The sequence below is a fragment of the Armigeres subalbatus genome, chromosome 2, assembly GCF_024139115.2.
Source record: "Armigeres subalbatus isolate Guangzhou_Male chromosome 2, GZ_Asu_2, whole genome shotgun sequence".
NCBI classification, from domain to species: Eukaryota; Metazoa; Arthropoda; class Insecta; order Diptera; family Culicidae; genus Armigeres; species Armigeres subalbatus.
The window spans coordinates 71,368,067-71,390,522 of NC_085140.1; the positions used below are offsets into that span (position 1 = coordinate 71,368,067).

Consider the following 22,456-nt stretch of genomic DNA (forward strand, 5'->3'; position numbering starts at 1 on the left):
CTGCTATTCAACATCTCTTTGGAGGAAGTTATCAAAGGGCAGGGATTGACACAAATGGTACGATTTTCACGAAGTCCGTTCAGCTATTTGGTTTCGCCTTTGTAATTTTGTTACTTTGAGAAGGTAAAGGAAACCTAAATCAGACTAAAGAGGGAAGCTAAAGTGATTGGGCTAGTCATCAACACGTCGAAGACGAAGTACATGATAGAAAGAGTCTCAAGAGAGGACAATGTAAACCACCCATTACGAGTTTGTATTGGTGATGACGAAATCGAGGTGGTTGAAGAATTCGTGTACTTGGGCTCACTGGTGACCTCCGATAATGATACCAGCAGAGAAATTCGGAGACGCATCATGGCAGGAAATCGTACGTACTTTGGACTCCGCCAAATGCTCCAATCGAATATAGTTCAACGCCGTACCAATCTGACTATCTACAAAACGCTTATTAGACCGGTAGATCTCTACGGATACGAGACCTCGACGAAGCTCGTGGAGGACCAATGCGCACTGGGAGTTTTTGAAAGGAAAGTGCTGCGTACCATCTTTGGTGGGGTGCCGATGGCGAACGGTACGTGGAGGAGGCGAATGAACCACGAGTTGCATGAGCTGTTGGGAGAACCATCCATCGTTCACACCGCGAAGATCGGAAGACTGCGGTGGGCCGGGCACGTAGCCAGAATGTCGGACAGTAATCCAGTGAAAATAGTTCTCGACAACGATCCGACGGGAACAAGAAGGCGAGGTGCACAGCGAGCAAGGTGGATGGATCAGATGGAGGACAATTTGCTTACTCTCCGTAGACTGCGTAGTTGGCGACGTGTAGCCATGGACCGATTTGAATGGAGAAGACTTCTATGCACTGTACAGGCCACAATAAATTCACGACGTGTTGCACGCGTGCTGCTTAGCTCATCACCATGCCGCCCTCGTTTCCTGCCATCTTCGTAGTGCTACCGCCACCTTTGGATCACCTCACGCTTGTCCATAAAAAGATTTCCGTTTACACTCAACCCTCTTTTTACGGCACTTTTTTATACGTCACTTCGTTTTACAGACCTCTTTTCACGGCACGTGACGTAATGTCTTAAATAACTGTTCAGTTTCAGGTCATCCAAGAATTTCCTGGAGTATAGGCAGGTCTAGTTAACCAAATTGGACACCATTTCAAAAGCTTTTATTTACGAGTCATTCAAGAGTTGTCTGGAGTATAGGACTTCAGATCTACACGCGTAACCAATGGGTTATTCTCTCAAAAAAATCATTTTACCAAAAGAAATCCTTAACTTATCGTATTTAAAATTGCCCAAAGATCAATCACTTTAGTAAAAAACTATTAAATAAACAAAACATTTCTTACATACCAAGTACCGTAAAAAGAGGGTTGAGTGTGTGTCCTTACACATCGTGAGTAGCATTGGTGGAATTTGAATCCTCAGAAGAATTTCCGGCTGACTTCTATTAGAATATGCATGTGATGAGAGTTCCTAACGAAATCTGTGGGGGGATTTTCATGGAATCCCTGTAGTAATTTTTGGTACGTTTTCTGGAAGAATTTGCCAGACAATTAGCAGTTGAATTTGCGTTGATAACTTGCCCCACGTGCGTTTTGCTTGAACTTTTTGAAATTGTTTTATGGCTAACTTTACTTTCCATAGCAGCTTAAACTTGGCGATAGTGTTTGCTTTGCATAGAAATTTTCTTTGAAGTATTCATTAAACCAGGAATCATAAGGATGGGTTCCCATTAGTAATCCATTCTTATGATTTCAGTAGAAAAGCCTACATTAACAAATGGCTAAGTCTTCTCAACTTCTTCCAAATAAATCATAGTTTTTGGTATATTAAGCATATTTGTTTATTAAGTATATTTGGTCGGGGTTCAGCCAAACCGCACCAAGCGGCTTTTAGACTAACTTGTGATATTTTGTTTGTATAAGGACAACGGAAATCGTTTCATATCAATTCAAGCGTGCATTTGCAGTATGATATCCTCAGTAATGGCGAGGATGGATATCGGATAAGATTTGCGATCAATTAAATCTGCTAAACGAAAGTTTGGGCAGAAAAATGAATAATTTTTCGTTGGCGCTTGGTGTGATTTGGCTGAACCCCGACCATTTGAGCTCCATAAATAATAGATTTTTTTTTACGAATTATTAAATACTTTTATACGCTTTGCACATTCGGTTTCTCAATTTATTATTACCTAAATAACAGAATCAAGGACGAAAATCTTCGTTTTACTATCAGTTGCATCGATGCCCAGGAGGCAGCTTCGTCATTGATTCGTGTTTGTTTTGATCAGACGTTCGGCAATGCACGAACGAACATCTCGCAGCATGCTGTCAAACTTCCATACCAAATTTACCACCCGATCCTCAATAGCCGATTGATAATCGAGCGTAAAAAACGAATATCTACCGGGGCTGAAATGAATATTATGAATTGCGGTTGATTTGCACCGATAAATAATGATTATTTTACTTTATATACTAAACAGATGCATAGGGGTAACGGCTCAAACCTTGGCCCATTATGCTACGGTTGAGCACATTTATCGTTATAAATCTTCATATATTGCATTTCCAACCAGAATTATTCCAGCAGCCAGCTTGCTTACATTTGGTTTTGACGCCAAATAGCAAAAGACGACGATGAATGTCCGCAATATTTCATTTAAACCAGCGAAAGTCTCGAGAGAAATGGACAAAAGGTCGGCATCCTTGTCCCTATCATGTGGATAATTTTTCAGCCCACTTGGGACGAGTGAGTGTTGATTTCGAACATACGAGAGATAAAGATGGGTTGCTGTTTATAGTAGGTACCAGTCATTTTGCTTGCGTTAAATAAAGGCAGCATGCAAACAAATAGAGAAAATCAAATCATCTTATTGAGCGTGAATTCTAATTGGTTGCATGTAAAATACTACCACACTGACTGTGAGAGTGCGTTTCAGATTCCCCCAATAGCACGCTTACCAAGGACATGCTAACGAAAATACTATTATATGAATCGTTTATTTCCTAAATATTTACCATATTTGCAAGTGTAGAAGTTTAAAAAAATGAAAACTGTATTAAAAACTGCAATTGCAAAAAGGCTACATGTTTTAGCCCTCGTGTTGTATCTTCAAACAAATTGCATACGTTAATTATTGGCTGCCGCATAATTTTGAGATTTACTGCTAGTTGAAACCATGGCAGTTGTGTTGCTCTCGCTCTTGCGATACTCTCCAAGAAACTTTTTTCCAAAACGTAAACAAAGCTTCAGGTGGGGATGATGCATAACGCACTACTAAAGAAAGCCAATTGTAAAACTTATTCTAGGCAATTCCTTGCTTTGTACTGTGCATAAACAATTATAACTGTGCCAACTACCTGATATTATTACACAATTATTCATAAATAAAATTATTGGATGCTTGTTTTTAACTCTGCCTGCATTGAAGTTTTATGATTGGTACGTGCGTTTGATTCCACTCCTCTCTATATCGATCAGCTGTTGTGAATCCTCTCAAAACTCTCACGTGTTTCAACTTCCCGAGTTGAAAGAATACTTTTGACGTAAACTACGTCTAAGGGGAAGACTTTGATACAGGGTGTAAAACGGAAATTTCCAAATTCGAGACCGTCACGAAATTAGGATAGATTTCAAACGCTGATAGCTCCTTTATCTTTCAATGGATTTTCGAGATTTTATTATCAATCGAATCGGCAACTCTCCAGCAATTTTTTAAGCCTATTGGAATTGGAATTATCAACGTAAAAACATTAAAAATTCCAAATCTTTACCGGCCCAGTAAAATTTCACAGTTTCGTTACGACCGCCGTCTGCGGTTGGTTCTTGCGCTCTACTTTTGTGCGGTGATTCGCACAAAAAGTACAAAATAGAACCAGAGCAATGACCGCGGTCGGAGCAAAAAAGTAGTGTTTATGAAAAAGTACCACAGATGCTGGATATGTTCATGTAAGCAAGAGGTGAATATTAAAATTGATTATCAACTTTAAACAAGGTTACACTCTAAGTTTTTTGACGGAAATTGAGTAAAATTTCTGTGGTATAGGAAGAGAGAGCAATGCAATTTTACTCAGTCACTGAGTAGGTGAAAGTTAGCGTGTATCCTACTATTTAGGCCAGGGGTATGCGAAGCGGCCATGTTTCTGATGCCAGCATCAAAATCATCGATTAATTTAATAAGAAGGCGTAATCATAGTCGTCGAAAACCTGCCATTGAAAATGTGTTTGAAAAATCATGATTAAAATTTATTAAAGGTATCAATCTTCTTGATAAAATACACCTCGCATTCATACTTTCACACAAGTTCTTGAAAAATGATGAAAAATAATTACGTCTATTTGGAAAAAAACAATTCGGAATAGTGTTTTGTTTACAAAATAGAATTGTCAGTGGGAAACCCAACACAATGGGAAACACAAATATGTTGGCTATTGTCAAACATAGTGGGTAGGATTGGGGGTGCCAGATACCTGATTTAGGCAGCATCCCTTTAAAATAACACATCAAAAGCATTTAATCACCATTTAAAAGGCAATTAACTATGAAATGCATTAATCACTCTAAGTCGAATAATAATCGGAGAAAGGCATCATCCCCACTGCGGTATAAACAATTTGGGGTTCTTAAAAGGAAATTTTAAATTGTCATATCCAACCATTTTCATGTATAGTGAGTTACGCCAATTTTGTTCAAAACATAAATGGATTGGTGTGCGATCGAACATGATTTGCGGAAAAATTACACATTACACGCGGAAAAACGTTTACCAAAACAAACCACGCTACCTCCCGAGCCCATACCTATATCCAACATCCCAATGGTTGTAATTTGAGTAAGAACGCACGCGCGATTTGAAGTTTGTATGAGAATTACTATGAAAACAGTAAATTTTTCGGAAAACCGTTTTGCAACGTTGGTCATTAATATCTAAAAATATATGAGTACGTACTTAGCAAGTGAATAAATCGTCTTTTTTGCGAAACAATGCGCTGCTTGCAAGAAAAATTATTAAGAAAATACTAAATCGTGGGAAATTCCATTGAGCACGTAAAAGAATAACATATCAATAATGAGCATTTTTATTTTCTTTATAACTTTACTTATGAAAATCCGATTGGTTCGCAACAACAATCGTCTTACAGATTTATAAATATTCTACGAAGTCTTCGGGTTGATTATATTTAAGGGAGATCCTCCAGTGCCAGACAAATATCTAAGGCATTTAACAAAAAAAAAACTTTAACTATCCGGATTATGTTTCCTTTTATACCATACTAGCAGAATGTACCCTGTGTTGCTCGGGTTTTTACGTTTGACGTTCGAAATGTCATTTTCTGCGTTGATTGCAACGCCGCACTCTAGATAATTTTTCGAGCGATCGCATTAGGTTTTCTCCAAACTCGCCCTAATATTGTATTTTGACAATTTTCTCAACTTTTCCTTTAAAATTTACTAACCTTTTGTATATAGAAACACAGCTGATCCCAATACAAATCGATTAGCGAGGAAATCTCGCAAATCGGTCATCCTTTTCGTGAGTTATATTGCCTCAAAGGAAGAATAGATAGAAGAAAGAAACACAAAATATAACTATTGACCATTCACTTGTCATAAGACGAGTTTGTACAACTCCATTTAATTCCACCACTTAATTGTACCTTGACAGATACGTATTTCGACCTCAACAGTAAGGTCGTCCTCAGTGTCTCGTACTTGACTCGACTTAAAGAAAATTATCTTAAATCTGTGATGTATTCAGTATACTGAGTCTCAAACATTCGCGTCTCGAAGAAGTTTCCGTGTCATGTAAATTTAAACGATAACTTCAGTTTGATGAAGAATAATCAAATCGACAGAACGCTTAACTTGATACTCTTTGGTCGGCTCGCTTTCAAGAAGTTGAAATGCACGAGTGGGTTACGAGGTGGCCTCTCACTCTGTGGATTGAAGTTCGATTCCCATGTTGGTGGCATTTTTTTTTTATTTTCTTATAAAATATAAACTCGTAAATTACAGCACGTGTAAATTTAAAATAACCTACAACCTTACGTTGCTTAACACGGAGGTCAATTTGTTACATCTACTTGAACGGAAATTTACAGATTTCGTTCGAACTGTGCAGGAGCTACCATTTTCCTTGATCTTTATTCAAAAACCGCGTTTGTACATGTCGGTAGATTTCCAAGCTCTCAGCAACATCAAGTTTCCACGGAGAAGAAACATTTCTTAAAATTTTAATGTTTGATATTTTTAAATTGTATGATTTTCCCGAAATACATGTTCAGCTACCTTAGACCTAAACTCATAATTTAATCCCTTTTCAGTTTCCCTCTTAGCCTTACTTACTTCTACAATATGTTCTTTGAACCTTTTTTTTTTATCTATTGCATTTATTTGACAGGCTCAGGCGTGTATAACACTTAACGGAGCCGAGACTCTTTATGATATTTAAAAACTATATCATTATTATAAACAGTTAGTAAGGGGAAAGGGACATTGACCAAGATACTCGTGGTGACTCAAGGTTAGATTGCGTAATTTCAGGATGGACAGGGTTGGGATTTTGGTTTTGGGTTTTTTTCAGCTGCTCATCCGGGTATTTGTTCTTTGAACCTTACATCTAACGATCTTTTTGTTTGACCTACATATACTTTATCACACTGTGAACAATTAATTTGATAAACCCCGGCCTTATTTAACATTTCTACTCTATCCTTTGTGGAGCCCAACAGTGTCTTCAGTTGATTGCTTCTGCTGGAGAATACTAAATCGATGCCGAATTTCCTCAGTTGATGGCGTAGCTGGTGGATGATGTGGGGACCAGCGGTTCATCGATCGGTGTCAGTGTTGTCAGTTCGTTTTCCGTAGGTTCCTCTGCTTCTTGTTGATGATTGCTTGTATTGTTCTTTCCTTGTATCCGTATTGATGATTCATACAAACTATATTTGATCATTTGAACACGTTTTTCGACGATGAATTTTGGTGAAAAATTTTACGATTCAGAAAAATGTCTCCTAGTACCGGACACTATTGCATCATGTTCAAATGTGACTAAGTTCCTGTTACATGAGTAAAGACATCATTCAGAATAGTTATTCACGTTCTTTAATCCTAATCCAAATTCCCACCTTTTTCAATGTCCTCTTCAATTTTTGTTTCTGCTAATTCCTGTGGCTTTCTCAGCAAGAAGAAACAATTGAATTGAAGTAAATGTAACAAAACAGGTGTGAAGAATTTTTATTCAACTTCAAATTTTGTACAAAGTTTATCACATGAAGATATGATATTCCTTGCCGTTAAAAGCCTTTTCAATAGCTTCCTTTTGTACTAAATAAGATGAAGGAGGGACCTCTGCAAGTAGTGTCGTTTTAAGAAGTGTCCGGTATTGGGAGGTGTCCGGCGCTGGGAGATCTCCCCTAAATAGTTAATGATCCGCCTCACGAAACGATCTCGCACATACGGGGCGATTTCTATAGTAATTTCCATACAAACTTCAAACTGCTCGTACTCAGTTATCTTCTTCTTCTTCTTCTTCTTATTGGCATTACATCCCCACACTGGGACAGAGCCGCCTCGCAGCTTAGTGTTCATTAAGCACTTCCACAGTTATTAACTGCGAGGTTTCTTAGCCAGGTTACCATTTTGCATTCGTATATCATGAGGCTAGCACGATGATACTTTTCTGCCCAGGAAAGTCGAGACAATTTCCTATCCGAAAATTACCTAGACCGGCACCGGGAATCGAACCCAGCCACCCTGCTTTGTAGTCGCGCGTATTGCGCATGGCTAAGGAGGGCCAATTCAGTTGAAAATTTAGGAGGTTCACCAAAACAGCAAATGTTATAGTTCAAGCATAACCCGACTAGGAAGGCAAAATAAGATTATAACATGAATGTAACAACATCAGTTATTTACAACAACCGTTGACATAATCGAGTTATGATAAATTATTATCACATTTTTTCTTAACAAAATTATGTTTATGGTTATGTTTCATTGTTTTGTTAGAAAATTTAGTTATTTTAACAACATCCTGAACCAAGTTGTTATAAGCCTATGTTAGAAAAACTGTTGAACTCAGGAACACAATATGATATAAATTTGTTATTCTCTCCTGATTGGGAAGAGAACGCAAAAGTTAAAATTTCAATCACTCTACACTCAAAATAATTTTCACTTAAGAGTTACATGAAAACATATGCGGATATTTTCCATCTAGTTTCGTTTGTAGAAGTTAAATGATTTGTTAGTGATGGTACTCACTGCTCTCAATTCACTAAAAAATGTAATTAAATTTAAGTGAATTGAAATATCAACAAACATAGATTTTAAGTGAATTGGAATCATAGTTTGCGCAATATCCGTGTGAGTGATAATAATTCCGGTTCACTAGAGGCGGACCGGACCAAAAATAAAGTAATGAAATATTTATTTCACAATCAGACTTATTTTTGTAAATTGCTCTCATGATATTTCTGCACAATTTTTCATTAGCAATTGATGCAAAACATACACTTTGGTCTTAGTACCCCACTCATATATTTTTCATACAATCGTGACAAGTAGTATTTACTAGAAAAGAATATAGATATTGTTTTCTACGTTTTCATTTAAATTTCACTACATTTCTTTTTGGTAGGCATATGACATGTGAGAAAGATTTATTAAACACAAGTAAGGTCGTCATAAATGTAGATTTTTAAAGCCTACTTGATTTTTATAGTGGAAATTAAGTGACAATTATTTTGAGTGTAGGCTCACTCTAACCAAAATAATTATCTTATGATCTGTTTTACGTAGTTTACGTCGGGCGGTCGTATCTTGTATATAACCCTTCTGATTTTTCGGTATCATTTTACAGATCAAAATACTTTTTGCAAGTAATAATAAATCTAAATTATGATGAAGGTATTTGTCAAGTAATTTGACTTGAAATCACATGAAATGACGTTGAAAGTTTATCTAATGAAACATACGATCCATTGTATCTTTCCATTATTAAATGAGAAAATGTTTGTAGGACTCGTGCGAAAGATGATAAAACTAAATATTCTTACACTAATTGAATAATTTATTTTCGAAATTATGAAGAAAATGGTGTATCGAACCACGAAAGGTTGATGCTTTGAATCGTGTTTGGAAGCCGTAAGGTAGGCAATTATTTTTGGTATGTTTTGCGAATGAAAGCGATTATATCGTGATTCGAGAAAAGCATCATGAGGGCCCATTTACAAACTACATGATGTTTCAGGTTGTGGGAGGGTACTTGTCTGAGCGTTAAGGACTTTATAAATTTCAGAATCCTACCATACATGAAGCATTACTAGAGGCTTGGTGTTGGTTGAGTTTAGCGTTATGTAATTTGCGAATGAAACTTAACCGCTGAGTGGATTAACCTGTTTTAACAAAAAATCTTAGCAACCTAATCGCAAGCATCGGATATTCTATCTGCAGCTTTCGGTTATTTTCACCAGTACGGGTTATTGGTGAGAATGTTTTGATTTTAGAGTTTCACCTATACTAGCGTAGTGCTACAAATCGAAAGCACATGCCACCATTTGGCTACGGGTGCCCCCAGTATTGTCCAAAAAAGTTTTGGTTAATTATGTCGCTATACTAATGGAAATTGTGAAATAAAAATGATAGCTGACATAGTGTTGTTGTTATCCATTCATCTGATGTGTGAAAGCAGGTATGTTCATTCAGAAAACTCTTTTATTGGGCAAAAGAAAAACTCTAGTACAGCCAGCCTGCATAAGTCAACGAAACATGGCTGCTAAAAAACCGAGTCAAAGTGATTTTTCACGCAAGATAAATGCTTGTAATAGTTTAAGAAGTGTATAAATCTAGAGTTATGAAGCAGATATATGTTTGATACACTTTTCTATAGAAGCAGTGGTTAATATCTCCCTACAAATCGACGTATTATCGCTGAAATATTGATTAATTTGCGTGAAGAGCCAATGTTACATCCAGGGCCAACATTACCGCCGGTTACCCTATCTTTTAAGAATCTGACTTCAAAAAGTTAAATCCATGCACTGCAGTATGAAATGATATTCATATTTTGAGATTTCAAATTGAATATCAATGTGCCAAGCTGAAGATTCATTTTGACACCGCACAAAACAACGCTGACACCGAGAGTCGACGCTTGCTGCTGTTCGTGCACATGCCGTCCTATTCATTCGCACATTCAAATTCGGGAAGGACTAGCAACTTGATTGTGTGTTGGATGTCAGCTGCTTGAATGTAGTTGAACTGACTATTTCTGTCCCTGAACAGAATGCCTTCTATGCTGTTAAAAAAAATGGAGAGATTCATAAATCGTCAGTAAATTTTCACTTGTCCACCCGCAGTAAAGATCATTTAAAATCATAAAAAAATCCATTTTTTTTTGTTGTTCATATAAATATTTTTTGTTTCTGGAAGTCAAAACTATAGAGAAAACAAACTTATCAATGTGGGTACTAACTGAACGTTTTTTTTAAAATAAACTTTAAAAATTCTTCCCCCAGAGACAAAAATTTTAGAAGAATACTTTGTACGAATCCTCTCAAATTATAAAAATTTCGGCAGGGCTGCTGAATAGAACCAATTTTCTGGCTTCGCCACTGCACAAAACAGCTTGAACAAAAGTTAAACTTGACAGGTAAAAAACCTTATTCTCTCGTCATTATTTTATGTTTTACTCATTCAACGCATTTAGATAACACGTAATAATAAAAAGGTTACAAATCCTTATGTGCTTGACATTAAAAAACCAACATAAGTCCATTTAAGCAGGTTTGAATTACATTTCAATAGTTTCCATATAATTTGGAAGCAACTGCTGCAAGCTCGCCGCGCTTGTGTCCAGTTGGTAAGGGCATGTCGTCTTGCCTACACTGGGGCGTTTTGGCCATATTTTTGAAAAACGTTACATTTTTGAAGATGGAAGCATTGGAAGCATTTTCATATTATATTAACCACTGAGAATAGTAGTTTGTGCAACTAGTTGCAAAAAGAGGATTTTTTCAGCACGAGTTGTACGTTTATCCAACGAGGCTTGCCGAGTTGGATAAATACTACGAGTGCTGAAAAAATCGAGTTTTGCAACGAGTTGCACACGCTATTTTTTGCAATGACGAAAAATGGGCTTTAATATGATAAATCTGTACTAAAATTGTATAGTTTAGTTTAATCCTCACGATCATTCTTACCAACAAATCATGTTGCTGCAGAGAGCAATCAGATTTCATGTTATATTGCCACATTGCATAGTTCGACAAGCCAAGAAGCAAAGTTGAACTTGCTTTTGAAAATTTTTGATGTAATGTTCATCAAACTATTTAATTTATTACGAGGCGCCGAAAATACACTATTTGAGCACTTACCCAAGCTGATTCAGCAAAATGTAGTCATGTAATTACTGTTCTGATGTTGATTTTCCATTATAGCACCGAAATGAGTGCTATAATGAACTTTATGCAACTAATTTGAGTTGCATAATGTTCATTAAAGCACCCATTTCGTTGGTATGGAAAAGTAGGCCGTTTTATCACTCAAAGACGAACTGTAAACCAGGTATTATGATCAGGAATTGCAAAAAAGTTATTTTGCTACCCAACTGAGTGTTCCAGTGCAAGTTTTGCAAACATTAAAAGTTACATCAAAACATTACATTTTGCTATTATTTAGCTTCCACTTTCACATATAGTATGATGGTTTTACAAATACTTATAGGTACCAACAGATTTTGACCCATAGTTAGTTATAATTTTCTAGAAATCAAAGAGGGTCGTTTCCCGAGCAGGAGAAATTGGCTCAATAATACTTAATTCTGTTATTGATACCATACTCTGTTATGAACTAGCCCTGGATAAGAGGTAAAATACCAGAGGAATAATACCAAAAACTAATATGTACAATACTCAAGCCATAACAAACTCAGTTATTAAATTGAATTTCAATACCAAATGCATAACCAATTATTATTCGTTTGGTATTGAAATACCTAAGCGTGGTATCCCTCAAGTATTCTGCATATAAGTTTTTGGTATTATTTTTTGGTATTTTACCTCTTATGCACGGCTAAATCATACCATTTTCTGTTATCGAGGTCGTCGCTCCTGCTCGGGTTTGGCCAGGTGGAGCGCATTATACTGTCTTACCTAGGGATCCTATATTAAGAGATGTGCGAATATTTTTCCAGACGATTTAGCAACGTTGTTACTTTCGTAAACAAACGCTGTCAGCACTTGCCGCGGCACAAAATGTTGGAGCTAGAACATGACTTTGCGTATGATGGCACCTTTCGATTTTGTTATCTAACATCTAACGTTCCTGAAGGAATATGTAGAGGTAAGTTAAGAAGTTAAGTCAGAAAAATGTATTTTATATCCCACTGCTTATAATTCAATCCTGCGGTAACTTGCAACATCGGGTAACTTCATAGAATAATAGTAATGGTCTTGGAAGGGTTTTCCGTATTTGGGCTTTCTCCGTAAATAAACTAGATTGTAGATTGTTCTAGTTATCGAATGTTATCGGGGCCTTCCTTAGCTGGGTGGTAAAATGCGCGGCTACGAAGACCATGGCTGGGTTCTATTCCCGGTCCGGTTGGAAGTTTTCTCGACTTCTCTGGGCATGAAAGTATCATCGTTTTAGCCTCATGATATACGAATGCAAAAATGGAAACTCGGCTTAGAAACCTCGCAGTTAAGGCACAATGACATTGGACAATGGGTTCGGTTGCTTCATCAGTTCCACCACCTGCAAAAGTTTCGAGAAAAAGTAGATTCATGGAAATTTGTCATGACATGATATAGGAAATTGGGATTAAAATGCCTCTAGAACGTTATAAAAAAATAAGTCAATCAATTTTTAGCTTGTGGGGTTAGAAATTCAACAATTTTAAGCATTGACTGCTTATTCAAAAAATATTAAAATCGTGATATCATGTCTATTTTCTGTACTTTTAAAGTCTAATCCTTTAAACCAAGATGTTTTGACGTAGGACTACGTCTGTCTTTTCTATATTGCGGTACACTTTACGATTGCGAAAATCGCGGACCGTCACGAAAATATGATAGATTTTAAACTTTAATATCTCAGCCGTTTCTCTATATTTTTCCAATTTTTTTGGACCATTCGATCAAGGATGAGTCAACGCTTCTTTGTATTTATATGAAAATACTATTTTTTAACTATTTATTATCGATTATTGAAATTAAAAATTTAGAAATAGGTTAACTAACCAATCGCGTACATGCATCACTAGCACAGACATCAAAAATCAATTACTTGCGGGTTTGGATCTAATCCTCAGTTTGAACAAGATTTCACGCAGAGAGAACGCATCAAAGCGATCGCAGCGGAGCGGACACATCATAATGGAGGCGCTGGTAACATTTTCAACGGAAATCCATCGCATTGGTGTTGGTGCACGATGTGTTGCTGCAGATTATTCAACCTCAACGAACCAGCATTTCATACGAAGAAAGGATTGACCATAAAAATAGCACTGTTGCGATCCCGCACCGCTAGTGTCGATGCTGAAAATTTATAACAAATTGTGGTGTCAGGTAGTTGGAAAAGAGCATTGCGAGAAGAAAATTGGTTCTTCTCAGGACCAACATTTTATGGAAAGAAAAAGTTAATTGCGAAAATGAACTGTTTCGGTGGAATCGGGTTTGGCGTGGTAGCTTGGTTGCTGATCACTAACCATTTAAATTTACTGCATCATCCCCCTCCGACGCGCACTTTGAAGAAAGTTTATTTCGGATAGTAGGATTAACCTTCTTTTGTTTAAAATGGTGGCTTTTGTATAAAATCAATGAAGACGCCACCTCAGTGAAAACTATCTACAGCAACCACCCATCGGTGAACGTCGCTCCTACAGACAGATGCCAAAAGATAATGTTTTGTAATATGAAGAAACTTCGCCTTGAATCAAATTTCTGTTGTAATTCCTCGTAACAATATGCATCTTACGGTCCGTTGTCTGCGGAATCCCGATCGAAAGGGCTCGCGCGCGCGCCAAAAAGCAGCTTTCTTATATCTAATGAAGTAATTCCATTAGCCCCGCCCCTTCATTAATCGTTATGAGTGAACATTATGTTTACACCTATATCAGATCACAAAGGAGACGGGCTAACGGGCCAAATTTATTAAATACAATAAAGCTGTTGTCCTTCGCGCGCGAGTCATTTTGATCGGGGTTCCACAGAGAGCGGTTCGAGATTCGATGCAGCCGAGCGGTCATAGCAGCACGAAGGAGTGGGTGGCAATGTGGAAAATGCTGAAAATTTATTTCAACTTTTGGAGGCTTAGCGAAAATTATCAAGTGCCGGTCGGACAGTTGCAACACAAGGTGTCGACAAGCGATTGGATGCAGTTAGTTATTGGAAAGGCGCATTGGAAAAAGAAAATTGATTCTTCTCAGGACCAACATATTATGGAAAAAAAGAGTTAATTGCGAAAATGGACTGTATCATGTAAAATAAAATCTTGCATATCCTGCATAGCACGTATTTTGTTATTTTCAACTTGAAAAAAATGAACAATCCGCACAAAGCGTGACTCCTTGAAGCGTTTTTTTTGTCGTCTTTTTTTTACAAAAAAAAAAATTATTTAATTTATTCACACTTGTGTATTGACTTTATCTTTCTATCATTTTTGATGGTTTCTCTTATAGTGATTTCTGCTCAAGTAAATGATGAAAAAATGGAGATTTTGCATAACGGGCCCGTCTGTGTTGGCCTATGTGCTTTGGGCGTTAAACGTTCACTCCACCCTTACTGATACCTGATACCTGATACCACACCGTGTGAAATTTCGGTTTTCTCCTTCCCTATGAAAAGACTAAGAGGTTTCCGATCGAACCACAAGCGGCAGTGTCTCATTTGTCTCTTTTCGTCTGCTGCAAAATTATAACTCTTGTAGTGAAACACGTGTAACACCGAGCGGCAGCATAAACACTCACTTGAAACACGTGGTTGTCGGTTGCCAATTATACTTCCTCCTTAACAAATGTGGAAGTGCTTATTGAATACTAAACTGCGAGGCGGCTTTGTTCTAGTGGGGGATGTTATGCCAATAAGAAGAAGAAGAAGAAGAAGAAGAAGAAGTTATTGAATGTTATTCAACATGTTTTAGAAGCTCACTTTCATCATTGCAATGTTTTTCAAACAACTCAGATTTCACAAAACCAGTCAGATCGGACTCTAATCAATTCGCGCCATTTCAGACTTATCCAAATATCCTCAAGACAAACTTTTTGTCAATAGACTCTTGTGTGAAAACTTTTCCATTTATTCGCTGTGGCTTACTCATCTCCCATTCCGTGCATTGGTCCCCAAATACTAATGGCAGCTGTTGTTAGTCTCGACCACAGCTGTTGCCTCCAGCAAATGGACACCGGGAAAGCTTATTGTTGTTCTCTCGCTGTGCGGAAAAACTTTCCATGAAGCCGAACATGTTATAGCTGATACGAAAAAAAATGGAATCATCGTATTATGATCACTCGCTAATACTCGCCAATGATTGGTTTGGAACTTTTGATAGCTTTGTGCTTAGAGGTGAGAAATTCATTAGGGTTAATTATTTTTTGTATACATGTTTATCTGGGTACAAATTATACTCGTTTTTATTCAGGCGAGAAATCCACTACTATTGACGTTAACCAAATGTATTACATACTTAATTGACTCATTCTCAAACTAAAAAAACGGATCGATGGGGATGACCCGGAAGACAACTTCGGATGTTTGGCTTGCTCACTCTACCAGTTAATAATCCTACCTACCTGTAGACCTTCAATGATGACTGAATTGCATCAGCGATGAACGACGGTGATGGTGCTCATTTGGAGTGGCTTGTTAACGAGATGTAAAATTGGCCTGTTGGAAGTGGGGAAAGCAAACAAGAGGGTTAAAATGGCTTGTTGAGGCCTTTTGTGAGTTGTGTTTGTGTTTCAAATGGACAATAAATTGTAAATTAAGTGAAATTTACATAATGCTCTGAATTCGTTTTTAATCCTACCGGTAAGACCCTCCCTCGCCGAAAAGCTTACACACAGGGCTCATTACTGGTGGAAACTCTCTAATAAAATGTTCATAAGAAAAACGTGAAATTAACTAGGGGGTGTACCAATCGTCGCCATAGTAAAGAACCATTAATTTTTAAAAATATAAATAAAAGATATATGGGTAGCGTTGATACGTCATGCGAAAGGTTTCCCTTCCTGCTCCTTAGAACAATTTCACATTTGCATTAAAATTCGTGATAGCACCCAAAATGGCTTAATCCATAATAGGAACGCATGTATCAGTTGTGGCACTTTTCGTAATTGTGGTTCCTATTATAGTAACCCCATTGTTTTTTTATGGGATTGGCCATAATAGGGCACTGCACGGACTGCCTTGTCTCTCTTTCACTGCAAAGAAATTAGAAAACAACAAGGCCAGTAAACGTCAAAATTTATGAAGAACGAAAGAGAAAAAGATATTTCCGTGCACTGCCGTAATCTGAAAAAGTGACGTATACGACATTTTCCAAAAATGGTGTTAACTCATCGAGCTGTTCAACAGAAAAATGGAAAACATGCATGTTGTAAAATGGCTGTTACGTCACTTTTCCAGATTACGGCAGTGCAGTGCCCTATGGGACCACTATAGTGCCACGACTGGTACATCTAGCCTACACATGGGATACACATAGGCAAAACTTGAGTGTATATCAGGACTTGATTTGATTTCAATTAATACAATAAGAAAAATTAAAATTCGCATACTTTATTGCGATCACGGTCGCATAGGTAGCAGTTGAAGGTGACTGAGTTCGTTTGCCGGTCTTAAGGTGAATCGCGTTGGAGTCCAATTAAAATTCTACATAGCGCTTTGAAGGGCACATAACTCGAAAAGTAAACGACAGACATAAACGGAAAGTAGTTTTTCACCTTTGCTCACTTGCAGCATACACGAAAAAATGGTTTCCAGATGTGCTAACCGCCTAAATATTCACATTTGTGCGAGCAAAAACGCGAGGTGAGGGATAGCACGGCCATTGTGGCTGCCATTTTTGGACGCCGCCGTAACTCACCTTAATCTTCCAAAAGTTGAACGATTGCTCCGAATTTCAAACTATTCATCGAGTTAGACATTGTTTTTTCTTTATCAAATTCGCTAAACCGACGATAGATCGCTTTATAAAAGAATTTGGATAAGCCTAAGATAATGTCGATGTAACTGGAGGAAGAATCCTCTGGTACGGATACTTTCACTGATAACTTTTGACGAAGTCATAAGGAGTCAGCTGAACAGGAGAGCTTTAATCGAGCAGCGCCTAACAATACACCCGTTGTCATCAACTGATGAGTAACGAAACATAAAAAACCCAGATTAATCCACCTAGCGGCGATGATGCCTTTCTCGTGCGGTAAAAAAATAGTATTTTGGGCATTACTTCTGAGCCCACCGTCCGTTCGGGCCAATTTTCAATAGGAAACAATGGGGCAGGATACTGCGTCGAATGCAACCTGTTGCGAGGTAATCCGTTTAGGGTAAGTGCATTAAAAGTGAGCTAGACTTTTTTACGCGCTTTTTTATGAGAAAAAGTATTTCTGCCATAACTTCCAAGCCCATAGTCCAATCCGACCAATTTTCAATAGGAAACAATGGGGCAGTATACTTCGTCGAATGCAACCTGTTGCGAGTAAATTGGTTAAGGGTAAGTGCGAAAAAAGTGAGCTAAACTTTTTGCTCTTTTGGTGCGCACATACACACACACATACACACACACACGCACACACACACAGACATCACATCAATTCGTCGAGCTGAGTTGATTGGTATATAACACTATGGGTCTCCGGGCCTCCTATAAAAAGTTCATTTTTGAAGCGAACATATAGCCTTTACGTATACTTAGTATACGAGAAAGGCAAAAAGTTCACAACATAAAAGTATTGTTTTTGTTGCTGACAAAATCTTTCGGATCTGGATACCTAGTTACAGGAATCCTATTCGGAATGACTATGGAGCACCACGGAATGAGATAGGTGATGTAGACTGAATAAGGCGGACGGAAAGCGGACCTTTCGGATAGGATTAGGATTTAGTGAAACTGCCGACAATTGAGCAATGTTGCGTTTACCGAGAATCTTGTGTAAACTGTTTTTTAATTTTAGTTCATCTCAGTTACATCGAGTAGTATGATTCATCGGTGTCGGTCGGATCGTTGTCGAGAGCCCTTTTCACCGGGCAACTGGGTACATGTCTGGCCCATTACAGTCGTCTGGTTTTCAGGGTATGAACGATGGAAGTTTTTCCAACAGCTGATGCAACTAGTTGCTCATTCGCCTCCTCCACGCGCTGTACGTCGCTATAGATGATAGATGGCACTTTTTTCCCCGAAAAATTCGTAAATGCGCCTTGATACTCCACGTGCATCGTCCAAGTTTCGTACCCGTAGAGGACTACCAGTTTAATGATCGTTAAGGTTCCAACAAACACACGCGACGCGATTCTATCGTTTGGCGACTGCGACTTTCCAAGTGTTTTTTCTTCACTTGTCATAAGACGAGTTTGTACAATCCCATTGAATTCCACCACTTAATTGTATCTTGACAGATACGTATTTCGACCTCAACAGTAAGGCCGGCTTCAGTGTCTCGTACTTGACTCGACTCGATTGATTCGATTGGCGACTCGGTCGCTGGCAAGGTGTCAAAACCAGGGGGGAAGGTGCAGCACTGAAGCCCTACCATGTGCGACATCTGGATTTAATTCTAAAGTGTAAATAACAGTGTTGATTCTCTACCACCTTTTTGTTATGGCGAGGCAATTTTTATGCACACTTTTGTTTTCGATGTTTTATCAAAATCAAACACTCAATCATGCAACAATATAACGATGTGGTATGCTTGAGATACCTGCTTGATTAAAGGGACTTGAAAAATAATTCATTTGCAGTAACTAATCGAATATAAATATGTTCGAATTAATGATTGCGCCCTAACACTGGTTCTATGCTTCGATGCGACGAGCTTTATTCGCCAGTGACAGGCGTACGGGGCCCTTGGTCAAAACGAACCACAAATGGAGCCCCTCCAAGAATATTCTGGCAAACAACGTGTTCTCGTCGTTGTCACTTGACGACGCCGGCAATCCGCCGAAGAAGCGCAAAAAACTACAGCTGCCGCTGGATTTGCGCCAGAAAATTCGCCAACTGATCGCGAAGGGGCTGAAATGAAGATTTTCGGCACTGCAGCGAGGGCGTGAATGTGATGCCGGTAAACAAGGACCATCATCAATCCGCCGTGGAGTTTCTTGAGGTCGACAAGTATGAGTACTACACTCATGACCATCACGGCACGAAACCGCTCAAGGTTTTGCGGCGAGGACTCCACAACATGAAGGAAGTGGAGGTCCATGCAGAACTCGAAAGTTGCGTCCTTAAGTCAGTAGCCGTGTACAAGTTCGCTTGTCATAACAAGGCGAAGAAGTATCGCGACCAGCCTTACCTGGTCCACGGCTCCACCACCTGGAAGGACCTGAAGCTGATCAACGTCATAAATTACACCGTCGTTGACTGGGAGCGACATCGGCCAGTACATCGCAACATCACGCAGTGCACCAATTGTTTCAACTTCGTGCACGGCACCCGAAACTGCCGCATAAAGCCGCAAAAAGTGTGGCGAACCCCATTCGATCGACGAGTGCGACAAAATGGAGGTGGCCGATCCCAAATGCGCCCATTTTGACGATAAAGATCGGACTACAACCAAGCACTGTTCAAAGCGGATGTAGTTCCTGGAAAGCTTCCATCAGGACCCTGCCGAAGAAAAACCGTGTACCTGCACTCAACGAGGGGAACTATCCGGTCGTCGCGGCTCCACAACGAGCGATTCCAATCCTTCCTCCGCTGCAATCGCACAAGCGGCTGCAGACAGCAGCAGCTTTTTTTTATGTCTTTATTAGCGAGACTTTCAGCCCAAGAAAAGCAGCAGCTGCGTCGGTTCAAGCTCCAGCAGCGCCGACTCCATCCTCCAGCGAATGGCCCCCGCTCCTTCCTCCTGGATTCCGTCGGCAGCCGGAGAACGAAAATGTCCCACCGGTAGAATCTACTCCGCTCTACACACCGGAGCAACTGATGCCGGTCTTCACGCAGCTCGCCACTCGGTCTTCATTCTTGGCATCTTCTTCTTCTTCTTCTTATTGGCATTACATCCCAAGTAGCACACGCAACATCTTCCAAAAAAGCACTTTGTTTCTATTCAGTTTCAATAAAGGCATTGTAAAAACATCAAAGCACGAAAAAGTTGCATCAAGATGTCAAAAACTTTCGAGTTGTGATCAATGTTTCATTACCATTGCAATGCAGTACGTGTTTGACATTTGGAAACAAACAACCAAAAAATACTGCACTTTATGTTGCAAACACGAAACGAAATCAACAAGTTGCATATTTGTTACCATGTACCTTCAATGTGTCTTTCAAAATTTATTTGTTTGTTTAAATTGAGTTGCAGATAAGTTGAGTGTGTCTTCATGTTTGATTTAGCATCGTTCAACGTTTTGACAACTCACATTTTTTCCGGTGATGGTGCAATCAAGTAACAGAAAACCCAAGTACAAAACTTCATAATCGTATGGTTTTTATGGTGAGTGAACATGCAGTTCCTTCGAAGTGTTGAATGGTGCTGTGGTAGAGTGAAGGACTATCAATCACAAGATCCATAAATCGAATCCAGTTTTATATTTTTATTTTATTTTTTTCCGCTGTAGTGTTTTGCAACATTATTGCAATTTTACTGCAATCGAAGGATGTTTCCGTAGGCTCCACCTCTTGCGCTTTTTAGATTGCAAGAGAGTTATATTTGATGGCACATACGCAAAGATTGTTTCTTTCCGAATAGTTGCAACATAGTGAAATGTTCAGTAGTGAAACAAGTTGTGCTGCTTGGGATCCCCACACTGGGACAGAGCCGCCTCGCAGCTTAGTGTTCATTAAGCACTTCCACAGTTATTAACTGCGAGGTTTCTAAGCCAGGTTACCATTTTTGCATTCGTATATCATGAGGCTAGCACGATGATACTTTTATGCCCAGGAAGTCGAGACAATTTCCAATCCGAAAATTGCCTAGACCGGCACCGGGAATCGAACCCAGCTACCCTCAGCATGGTCTTGCTTTGTAGCCGCGCGTCTTACCGCACGGCTAAGGAGGGCCCCTCATTCTTGGCATGTTCATCATTGAAAAAAGCTGCTAGGATGGGCCTGGTCAACTGCTCACTCAAGAGCAAAACCATAGAGCTGAAGGATTTCCTTGAGAAGAAATAGACGTGGCGTTCATCACCGACACGCACTGAAAACCGGAAGTGAACGTCAACATCCCGGACATTTGCATCGTACGACTGTCTGATCAGGGAAGGTGGTGTGGTCATCGCACTGCGATAGGGGAAGTGGGGGTAGCACGCCCATAGGGGTTAAAACGCGCCACCCCTGAATAAGGTTAAATATCCCCATTTTGATTATTTTCAATAGTCTATACGATAAAGCAATGAAAAATATTGCCATTGGATACATATATTTCATGATTTTTCTCTAGTTATACATGAAAAACTCGAAAAAACGATTTTTGCGTGTTTTGATGCAATTCTAGCTCGGTGGAATTTAGTCTTTCTGTCGCTGTTATACATTGATAAATTAATAATTGAGCCATGAGCCATGCGACGTTCTGATGCTGCTTACTCGTTTCGTGTTCCACACGAAATCGTCGTCAAAAATGGTTTTAAAACGATTTTATGGGCCTTCAAACTTCTGAGGTCGGTGTGGGGCATTACGCCCATGCTCATTTCGTATGACCGAAACAGCTGAAACATTCGGTTAATTGCCTTAATGTAGGCAATTAAAATGAAAATCAGTACGATAAGCACATGCGCGTTTTAACCCATCCACTGGCGCATCTCACCCCGCATGGTTTCAAAATCATTTTTTTCAGGTGCTTTTAAAAATCAAATTTCTGTGCAATAAAATGGACAATTAGATATCTGTTATCGGTAGTCAGTCGCAGATATGCTGTTCTTCAGTATGCGCTGATGAAAACTGGCTGAAATGGTGGTTTTCATTGATAAAAATGGCATTTTCCTTAACGTGGGCGTCCTACCCCCAGTTCCCCTACAACATCAACTGTCGCCTGCTGCCAAGCTTTCAGTTGAGTGCCATCGAGGCCATCGGTGTCGAAGTTACTACTTCTGTCGACACAATCACGCTCATCCCCACTCGGCTGAGTCGGTCCGGAGTGCATGCTACAATCGACAAATATGCACGATCACATCGCAACCGTTTCATGGCTACCAGGAGCTCAGCTCGGACCACCATTCGAGGGGGGGGGGGAAGTGGGCTCCTTGGCCATTCGGCATTAGCAGTCCCGGCCAAATTATCACCGAGCAAA

At 39.1% G+C, this 22,456-nt stretch overlaps 1 protein-coding gene across 4 annotated transcripts in view; it reads right to left on the reverse strand.

Annotated features, from left to right (window-relative positions):
* The window catches only part of LOC134214527 (EGFR adapter protein-like), a 184,915-nt gene that overhangs the window by 41,053 nt on the left and 121,406 nt on the right, over positions 1–22,456 (reverse strand). For 2 of the 4 annotated variants that reach the window (XM_062693884.1, XM_062693883.1), the window contains one exon: positions 15,809–15,902. The exons of 1 other annotated variant lie outside the window; for it this stretch is intronic. The gene's annotated coding sequence lies outside the window, so the exon portion shown is untranslated. Of the gene's footprint in view, positions 1–12,173; positions 12,344–15,808; positions 15,903–22,456 lie in introns of those variants that run through there. One more of the 4 variants, XM_062693889.1, reaches the window with a different exon arrangement.